Source organism: Fistularia commersonii, chromosome 29, assembly GCF_037954325.1.
Source record: "Fistularia commersonii isolate RoL2024-O1a breed Wild chromosome 29, RoL_Fcom_v1.0, whole genome shotgun sequence".
NCBI lineage: Eukaryota > Metazoa > Chordata > Actinopteri > Syngnathiformes > Fistulariidae > Fistularia > Fistularia commersonii.
The window spans coordinates 2451551-2462751 of NC_141312.1; positions in this window are offsets into that span (position 1 = coordinate 2451551).

Consider the following 11201-nt stretch of genomic DNA (forward strand, 5'->3'; position numbering starts at 1 on the left):
TGAAATCAAAATGAATGAACATCCAGTCTTTAAATTAGATGATGCGTAATTTCCCACAGTTTCTACTGAATGTTTCTGTAGCTCCTTGATGATCCACTGATAGTTTATTGATGTATATTTTTAGTCAGTATGTTGTTTTATTTTTGGTTGGTTTTTTTTTATTTCCTGATGACATTTCTTGGTAATAGCTCGATGCCTTTCAGCCCATGTCTTTTATTTCGCCGGGATTTTTTTTTTTTGGCATCATTTAATCGCTTTTTCTGGAAATCTTTCGTGGGGACTGATCTGTTTCTGGTTGTAGAATCATGCATCAAAGTGTTTAACAGTAAAACAATCCATGGCACAACACTCGCGATAAAGAGTATTCAATATATATTGAAATATTGGCCCACACTATTTTAATGTCAATAATTCCCATAAAAAAAAAAATCAAACCGCTTTACAGATCACCATTGATCGGATTTTGATTTTCCCTCAGCTAACGGAGCAGTGCTTTATGAGCATTAAACTAAAGGTTATTCAAAAATTATTGATCTAACTCTTCTTGTGGGCGGTGCAGTGCTTCGCTCTTCCGCTTCACAACAAGAAAGTCCCCGGTTGGATTCCGCTTTTCTGCGCGGGGTCTCCATGTTCTCGCGCGGGTTTTCTCCGGTTTCCTCCCACGGTGGGAACACGTGGGAGGTTCATTGGCGACCCTACGTTATCCAGGAGCGTGCATGAGCAGGGGAACGGTTGCATGTTTTCTGTATGTGGCCCTGTGATGGACTGGCGAGAGCCAATCGCGGCCGGGCCTGCGACCCCGAGCGCGGGATAAGCAGAAGAGATAATGAATGAATGATATTCCGGTGCGCGAAATCATTAACGGCCATGAATCATGGAGGATAATGTTTGCGTGAAAGAAGGTTTGAAGGCCGTCTGAAAGGAGTAAAGTGTGTCCGGGTCTGAATGTGCGATGCCCACGTAGCGGCAGCGGGTGGAACTGTGAGCCGCTCGCCTCACGTGTTCATTGTGCTGTGGATTAATTGAAGAAATTACAAGACACGGCGCTTTCCCGCATGTATTTAGAGCCCCTTTGCTCAAACCGCATCTTTAAAACAAATGTTTACTTGAATTCCTGTGTGCAAATGGGACGAACGGAATAGTCTAACCTGGTAACATCCCGATGTTTTTACGATGCTGTTATTTTGGAATTGTGAAAAAAAAAAAAAAAACATGCCCGCCGTTCATGCAAATGAAAATATTTCAAGCTCCTGATTTTTGATTTCATAATAGGTTGTACGCAGGAGTTGATTTATGTAGCTTCACAGGTGAGCGAGCGTACGTGCTAACGCTAGCCAGAGGAATGTATAGGCGTGCGCGTGTATCGTCTTGTCTCGCAACGGAAAAATAACAAATTCCCCCGAAAAAAACGGCGTTCCCGTGCACTCGCGGGGACGCGAAAGGGTCGATGGATCAAAAAAAAAAAAAAAAAAAAAAAAAAAAAGGCCACGGTCAAACACACATGGTTTAATTACGCATTCTAATGACTCAGATCTGTGACACCAGAGCGAATTTCCATTTCCCGCCTAGCCGTGATTTTGACTGATTTTCCTTTCTTTCCTTTTTTTTTTTTTTTGTGTGTGTTTCTTTTTATTTTTTTTTGCAGCTCCGCAGCCGCTCAGGTGGGGAAGTAGATGCAGATTTGTGCCGCAGCCGCGGCGCTGAGTGTTTTTAATTAGAGGATATCCACAGCGGAAGGCCCGGCGTGGCGGGCTCGTTGTCGGAGCTCGTGATCAGCTTGGCGAGCAGAGGGTTGGAGAGCGCAGCTACACTCCCGGTTTTTTCCTCCCCACCTCCTCGCCACCCCGGTGACAGTGCTGGGCTAGTGCCATCGCCATGGCGATGGGGGGAGTGTGTGCGCAAGTGTGTGTGTGTCTGGGGGGGGTGGGGGGGGGGGTGGATGGGGATGTGGGTGTGGGGTGGCTGAGGCCTTTCATTATTAATGTGCACCGCGGCGTCCTTACCTCCTCTGAGCCCGCACAGCTCACTGCCTGACCTGCCATCCAAGGGAGAGGGAGCGGGGAGGGGAGCGAGGGATGGAAGCGAGGGGGGGGGGGGGGGGGTGACTGAGGAGGCAGAGATAAAGGAAGAGAGGAGCGCCGGAGAGAAAGGAAGAGACAGCACGGCGGAGCCGTGCAGACGCGTCCAAGTATAGACGAAAATTCACTCCTGCACTTTGTTCTACATTCTCATTAAATAAAACCAGAGTCTGGGAGTGTAAAGCGTCTCCGAGGCGAGGGTGTGGCTGCAGGTGACCGTGGCTACCGAGGTGGAGCGGCCCCCCGGGGGTTGGGCGGGAGGGAGGGGTCAGGTGGCGGCGGTTGTCTCCATGCAGAGGGCGTTCGCCTCGGTGAGCAGGCCTGTCACACTGGGAAAATCCTGGAATCTTATCGCCGCCTCGCAGACACTGAGCCACGCTGATCTACTCACCCTCGTTGCCAGCAGACATCGCCCTTCCCCCCATCCGAATGCCCCCGCGCAGGCTGGCCCCTTCTCAGCTCGCTCACCAACCTTTCTGACCGTGGAGATAGCGAGGGCCGACGCCGTCCAATTGTGGAAGAAGGGGGGGGTGGAATGCGGCTTGTAAAAAAATGTGACTTACAGGAAGGAAAGCGGCGTTGCACGCGTGTGCGTTGAAACCTGTTGGAGGAAGGAGGGCCTCATTCCAGTCCATTATTTTCCCAAACAAAAGGAGGCGAGCGCGCGCGCGCTTCGCCATTGAATGTTTTGTCTGTATTCGAGCATCGATCGCTACGTCGGACGTCAAAACACGAGCTACCCCGAGGCGCTTCGGACGTTTCCTGTTATTTATGAGTTGGCCGCTGCCGGCTCGCGACCCGTCAGGTTTGGAATTGAGATGCCGCGTCGTCCGCTCGGAATACGGGACGAAAGTTATCGAAAAATGTAATTTGCAGCTTGTTAGCGCCGGGACTGCTATAAAAAAAAAATAAAAAAAAAGCGGCGCGAGGGAATATCACCAAGTACGTAACAAATCGGGGAGATATAAACAGGAGAGCTCGTGGACACGCCGGGAATGGCATTAAATCAACTTTTACGTCTCGGGGCTTTGGGACGAGGGAAGGATTGGGCGCGTCTTCATCCGCAGCTCCTCGTCTGGGAAACGCTAACCGCTCGCTCGGCTTGTTTTGGAAAAACTGTGCGATGACGTTTCCCCGTAAAACTCCGGGAGGGAACAGAGAACGGCTCAGACTCGGAGGCAGGGGTGGCGAACGGCACCTGAGCGCAGAACATAATGACGGATTTATACTATATCTGCACCGCGAGGCGAGGAGACGGCCAATGGGTGAAGGTCTCCGGGTGACGAGTGAATGAGAGGGTGAACGGTTGTATATCTATACGTTGTGTGAACCAAAGACTTAAGGGTTATTTCTGTATATGACGACTGAACGAGGGGGTTCGTGTTTTATTTTTCTATATGACGCATTCGTTAGATTTGTGTATGTCTTAAGATTTGTGAGCGAATGCTTGTGAATGAAAGCGTGATTGGTTGCGTGTGAACCCTCATGTTATGTTAAGGGTCAATTTGACCCATTTCACCCATTGACCCAATGGGTCAAATTGACCCTTAACATAATATGAGGGTTAATATAAAGTGTGAATGCTTGTACACTGCTCAAAAAAATAAAGGGAACACTTAAAAAACACATCCTAGATCTAAATGAATGAAATATTCTTATGAAATACTTTGCTCTTTACACAGTGGAATGTGCTGACAACAAAATCACACAAAAATGATCAATGGAAATCAATTGTATCAACACACTCAAAATTAAAGTGCAAAAACAAACTCCAGGCTGATCCAACTTTGATGTAATGTCCTTAAAACAAGTCAAAATGTGTTGCTTCCTGAGTGGACACTATGATTTCACACAAGTGTGATTGACTTGGAGTTACATTGTGTTGTTCAAGTGTTCCCTTTATCTTTTTGAGCAGTATATATTTCCATATGATAAGCGAATGGTCGTCCCTATATGTCCTCCTGTGATTGGCCGGCGTTCCCGGGCGAAGCCGGCCTCTCGGTAAGCGGGCCGGGCTGCGGCGGGCTGAGCCGTAACCGATGAACGAATGAATATTTCCCCCCTCGTTTTTTCCGAAACCGAAGGATGCGCCGGGACGGACGGGAACGCTCCGGATCGATCCCATCTGTGATGTCGGGCAGCTCCTTCTGCGGGTTCCACCAGGAAATCCCGATGTTATTGCCGGTTATTTTATCCAAGCTTTTTCATTTGACTTTCCATTCATGAATATTTACTGTATTGACAAAAAAAAAAAACCTGCAGACTGTGAATACCAAGGTGTTAAACTGTGTGCTTTATTACGTGAATGATGCGTTAACAGATGCTTTATAAATATTATAACCGCGTCTGGGAAATTACTTAACTCCGCGAATACGTGTGACATTTTGTTTTTATGTCTTTCCGAAATGTTACCGACTGATTTACTGTCTTGAAGTGAGATTGCGTTTCCCAGAATCCTCCGCCCCGCGCGAGTAATATTTCACCGCGGAAACGTGCGTCCGCAGAAATCAATGCGCCCGATGCTCCTGCCGCGTATTGGATTTTGGAATTCTGTATTCAATTGATTTTGATAAAACACACCGGGATTCTAACGACGCAGGAGTTCTCCATGTTGAATCTGCTGCGAGGGCGGCAAAGCGTTGGGGAGTGTGTGTGTGTGTGTGTGTGTGTCTGTTTGGGGGGGGGAGGGTATTAAAAACAGTAACAGGGATCATGATTATTTTATAAACATGATCAGGATATGGATCCATCGGGGCAGGGGGAAGTTACGGGCCCGACAGGCGGAGGAGTCGCTTCCACGGACGCGTGGAACCGTCAAATGCTTTGTCGCCGAGTTCGGGACCTCCTTTTTATTATCAAGGTGCGTACAAAGAAGGGAAAACATTCATTTATTCATCTTCCAGACCGCTCGTCCTGCAATTTGGAGGCAACCGGCCAATCGCAGGCCTGCATGGAGACACAAAACCATTCACCCTGTCATTCACATGTCATAGAGACACTAACAACCATTAACAAATCATATAGAGACATAAAACCATTCACCCTCTCATGCAATCATTCAGTCACTCATGCAGAGACAAATAACAGCCATGTCGATGAGACACAAACAATCATGAACTCACCGATCGAATAGAGACATAAAATAATTCAGCCTCTCATTCACACCTCATGTGGAGACGCACGATGGAAAGGCAAACAACCGTTCACACCTCATATACAGGACTGTCTCGGAAAATCAAAGTATTGTGATAAAAATCTTTATCTTCTGTAATGGAATTAAAAAAACAAAAATTACTTTTTCGTGATGTTCTGATATTTTGAGATGGGACTTTTTGAGTTTTCTTAAGATGTAAGCCATAATCAGCAATGTTAACCCTCTCCAGGCAGATGTTGCAGATTTGCGACAGCTAAATGCTACTTAGCTAATTACGCCACAACTTAATTTGAGCCTGAGAGGGTTAAAATAATAAAAGACTTGCAATATTTGGTTGATTTGCAATAAATCCAGAATGTATGACTTTTTTGTTTCAACTGTCAAAATATTCTGATTTTCTGGGACAGTCCTGAGACGTGCAACCGTTCGTCCACCCATTCACATGTCATACAGAGACGTAGAATCACTCGCTCTTTCATTCACGCCTCATGTGAGGACATGCAACCTTTCACTCACCCGTCCACACATCATCATATGGAGACGTATACCCTAATTTCCGGACTATTGTGCGCACATCAATACGAGCCGCACCGGCTAGCCGAACGCTATCTTGGGCTTCCTCCTGCGCACTAAAAACGTCTTCTTCTGTGTTGGAGTTGAACTTCAATGTGACAAGGATAAATGTTTTAGTGGTGTGAAGCTCGTAAGCCCCCCCAACCACAAAAATCAAAAAAATCCATACATTAGCCGCGTTGTTGTTCAAGTGAAAAAAGTCACGACTTATCGTCCTGAAATTACGGTACACACTCACTCACTCATTCGAAAGTTACATAAAGATGTGCAACCGTTCACATGTCATAGAGACACAAACAATCTTTCACGCCTCATGTAAAGACATGCAACCTTTCACTCACCCGTCCACACATCATCATATGGAGACGTATACCCTATTGACTATCGAGACTATTGAGCGCACATCAATACAAGCCGCACCGGTTAGCCGATCGCTATCTTGGCCTTCCTCCTGCGCACTAAAACCCACAAAATCGTTTTCTTCTGTGTCGGAGTTGAACTTCGATGTGACAAAGATAAATGTTTTAGCGGCGCGAAGCTAGTTAGCCCCCCGAACCCCAAAAAACAAAAAAATCCATACATTAGCTTTGTCGTTGTTCAAGTGAAAAAGTCGCGATTTATCGTCTGGAAATTACGGTACTCACTCACTCACTCATTCATTCAAAAGTTACGAAAAGACGTGCAACCGTTCACATGTCATAGAGACACAAACAATCTTTCACACCTCATGTGAAGACATGCAACCGTTCACTCACCCGTCCACACATCATCATATGGAGACGTATACCGTAATTTCCAGACTATTGTGCGCACCTCAGTATAAGCTGCGCCGGCTAGCCGATCGCTATCTTGGCCTTCCTCCTGCGCACTAAAACCCACAAAATCGTCTTCTTCTGTGTCGGAGTTGAGCTCCAATGTGACAAGGATGAATGTTTTAGCGGCGTGAAGCTAGTTAGCCCCCGGAACCCCCCCAAAAAAAACAAAACAAAAAAAAAAAAAAAACATATAGTAGCCTTGTTGTTGTTCAAGTGAAAAAGTCCCGATTTATCGTACGGAAATTACGGTACTCACTCACTCACTCATTCAAAAGTTACGTAAAGACGTGCAACCGTTCACATGTCATAGAGACACAAACAATCTTTCACGCCTCATGTGAGGACATGCAACCGTTCACTCACCCATTCACTCGTCCGGACGTTCCGGGGTCTCCGATGAACCTCCCGCATGTTTTAGGAGCGTGGGAGGAAATGGGAGCGCTAACCAGTGGGAAAACATTTATAATAATCCGGTTCATAAAAGTAGATTTCTTCATGCACCCGCTTACAATGCAAGCGTAGAACAGTTGCGGGATTTAACGCCCGATCGTATCGTTGTTATTCCGCTTCCAAATCCGGTTAACTGTAGTTTGAAGTTGTACGAGGAGGCGTCGAGTAAAATTCCACCCACACTGGAGGGGAAACATTCATCACTCTCTATTGACTGCATTGTGTGCAGGTGCCTCATTATCATTTCTTTCACGCCATTGTTCCCCTCCGCACATGCCCGCGCTCGTGTCCGCATCTGCTGTGTAGGACTGAACTGCTGACCTGAGCTCTAATCCCGAAATCAGCATTTTTCCTCAATCAAGTGGCGGCGGAGCGGCGCGCCCGGGTCCGAGGGGACGGCGATCTGGCGTTCGGAAAGGCGGACTCAGATGTGGATCTGTGCGCTCCGGCGTCGAAGAGCTTCCCCTCCGACGGCGGCGGCGGCGGCGGCTTCGCTGTCGGCGGGAGGCCTTTCTGTTGCCGAGGCGCCGTGTTTTCCCCGCGTCTGCATGGAGTTCCAGGAGGTTCATGCACACTTGCAGTAGGCTGGATGTCTGAATGACAGGGTGAATTGTTGTGGGTCTTTAAACGACCTGTGAACGACAGGGTGAATCGTATGTCTCTATCCGGTGTTCGGATCAGAAGCCTGCGTGGCTTGACAGAAACTGACATGTATGATGTTTGAATGAAAGAGTGAACGTGTCTTTATATGATGTGTGAATGACAGGGTGAATCGTATTGCTAAATGTTGTGGGAATGAAAAGTTGCATATCTCTATATCATATGGGAATGAGAGGGTGAATAGTTTTATGACTATAAGACATTTGGATGAAAGAGTGGATGATTTGATGACAGGGTGGATCTTTTTTCCCTATATTGGGTTTGAATGAGAGGGTGAATGGTTGTATGTCTACAGAGTGATATATGAATGAAAGAGTGAACATATGTATGTATCTATACCATACAGGAATGAATGGGTGAATAGTTTTATGTCTATAAGACGTTTGAATGAAAGAGTGAATGTTTGTGTCTCTATATGACCTGTGAATGACAGGGTGAATCATATTTCTCTCTATTGGGTTTGAATGAGAGGGTGAATGGTTGCATGTCTTGACAGAAAGTGATATGAATGAAAGAGTGAACGTATGTATCAATACCATACGAGAATGAGTGGGTGAATACATTTGAATGAAAGAGAGAACGTGTCTTTATATGACGTGTGAATGACAGGGTGAATCGTATTTCTATATATTGTACGAATGAAAAGTTGCATGTCTCTATATAATATGGGAATGAGAGGGTGAATAGTTGCATGTCCCTACAAAAAGTGATATATGAATGAAAGAGTGAACGTATGTACGTCCTTATACCATACGGGAATGAATGGGTGAATAGTTTTGTGTCTATAAGACGTTTGAATGAAAGAGTGGATGGTTTGATGACAGGGTGAATCATTTTTCCCTATATTGGGTTTGAATGTGAGGGTGAATGGTTGCATGTCTCTACAGAAAGTGATTTATGAATGAAAGAGTGAACATACAAATGTATCTATAACATGCGGGAATGAGTGGGTGAATAGTTGTAAGAGTGAATGTGCCTGTATATGACCTGTGAATGAGAGGGTGAATCATTTTTCTCTCTACGGTGTTTGAATGAGCGGGTGAATGGTTGTACGTCTCCATGCGTGGCCCTGCGATCGTCCAATCGCGGCCAGGATAGGCTCAGGACATGCAGGGTAGACAATGAATGAATGGATGAATCTTTGGTCTGAGAGGCGGCCATGTTGGCCCGTGTCGTACCGCGAACTCTCACTTTTCGAAACGGAGACGTGATCATTTTGATGGTATTTACAGATATATTAACCCTCAACAAACCGCTCTCAACCCTTTACTAACCTCCCGCACACTGTTATCAACCCACTGGATTACTCACTTATACAGTAAACTAATTGAACGTACAATCCAATACAAATTAAACAGTAAATGAGCGGGTTATCGCGAGATAATCAGACACTTTCACAAACTAAATAGCTCAAAGTAGACAGTATTCACGCTTACGCGAAAAGCAGCGAAGTGAAGCAGACCAGGAGGTCAGCTGATCCTCCGTGAACCAATCAACATGAGGAACAGAACATCACGCTCAATCGGCCAATAGCGTGCCAAGTACAGATCTACCCAGCCAATCATAGTCCGGATGACATCCCGCGGGGGTATCTTTCATCTCTTGTCGTTTATTTATTTCATAAAATGAATTTTAGCTCAATTTTAATATATTTTTTTGTTTTTTCATCACGAAAAAAAAATATTCAAAAAATCCGCAAAATAGCGAAGGTCCAACCAAAAATCAGTGTACTGGGCATACTTTGCCCTTGTGTGTGTGTGTGTGTGTGTGTGTGTGACTTATCGAAAGCACACACTCCTGAGTGGATCCTGGACGGATCTCCTATCGCAGGACGTCAATCAGCCGGTGATGTGTTTAAAGTTAAAGCAGGATTTTGCCACCTCCACGCACCAGCGAGGACTGGAAAATGAAATCCTCGCGGCGCCGAAGCCCCGCCGGTCGTCTCCGGCGCCCTCGGCGGGGAACCGACGCGTCCGACGCGTCCTTCTTCAATTGGATTGCGATCCGGTGACTCCCGAGCAGATGATTCCCATCATTTTCCAATCCGTCAAAGCCACCGTCGACCCCGGAGGAATCCGAAGGGCCGCGCTTTTATTCATCTATTTATTTGTTTGTTTTAAAGAGGTCCCTCCATCCGTCGGCCCATGTCCGTCCGCGTTTCCACCCGGGAACGTCGCCGCGCATGTTTGTACACTGCCTCCATTGTCGTCAAATAAGTTCTTTGTATGATTTAATTGGTCGTGAACCCGTTTGCCTTGTCAGCGGGGCTTCCTGCGAACGCCAGGATAGAAGCTCCTCTGTTGAAGCCGCAGTCGAGTGCGTCGGTCTGGCCGCCGGCGCCGCGGGCCGGTTGCCCAGCAGCCACGGGATTCGCCTACGTCTCCCCCTTACCGCCGCTTTCATTACGTCGTTTCGACAAATTCTTTTTTTTTTTTTTTTTTTTTTTTTTCCACCGATTCGGGGTCTCGACTCCCGTTTTCACCGGGTGTTTTTTTTTTTTTTTTTTTTGTTAAATGAGTTATTTATTCAAATGTAAAAGTGATTCCCCGGTTTAACAGCGCTGATTAGTCATTTAGAGTTGAATTGTTATTACCAATAATTACAAGAGATACGCCGTCTGCGAAGGGGATTTATCACAAAACGTCAGGAGAGGGTGCGAAACCAGGTTTGAAATTCACCCGAGTGCTAAAATACCATATAAACATAAACGCTTCCGTGCAGACGACGACATCCATTCCCTTCTCTCTTTCTCACACACACACACACACACACACACGGACGCATACACTCCTCAGGAGGACACGTAGGAACAGATTAAGTCCAAATCAATTGCAGTGGCTGGACTGGGAGAGAGATTTCACCCGGGGTTCTCGTTAAGGTCTGACACATGCGGCAAAGGCTTGAGGGAGTGTTATTACCAGGGTGATGGTTGATAAGACGCTCGTTTCTCCACGGTGCGTCCCGCGGGAAAATGCATCGCGCCGCCATGGAAACCATAAGGCTAGGTGTTGTGCTATAATTGGGCCAGCGTTTTTCACGGTGCATCTGCACCGCCAGGTACGCCACAGTCTTCAAACGAGAAATTACAGCGTGCGGCGGCGGCGGCGGCGGAGGAGATGCGACAGATTTTCCAGAATGTCTCGTCGCCATGTGGTTCCTACTTGATTTGTTTGATCAGGCGGATCTGCGCTGAAAGGCTATGACGTGAGATAATTACGAGGGACGCGTCGCGCGACGGAAAGTACTTGAATTCCTCAAAACGGGCAAAAATCGATTTACGAGGAACCGTTCGGTCGGTCGGACGCCCGAGAAGGCGCGGCGGTGGCGGCGGCGGCGGCGGCGGCGGCGCCTCGCTCGGCCCGATGCGAAGCGCGGCGGGATGTAAGATGGAGGAAGGAGACGAGGGGAGGAAGAGGAGGAGGGGGAAGCGGGAGGCGGTCGTCGGCCAATCCCCGCTCAGCCTCTGTAACT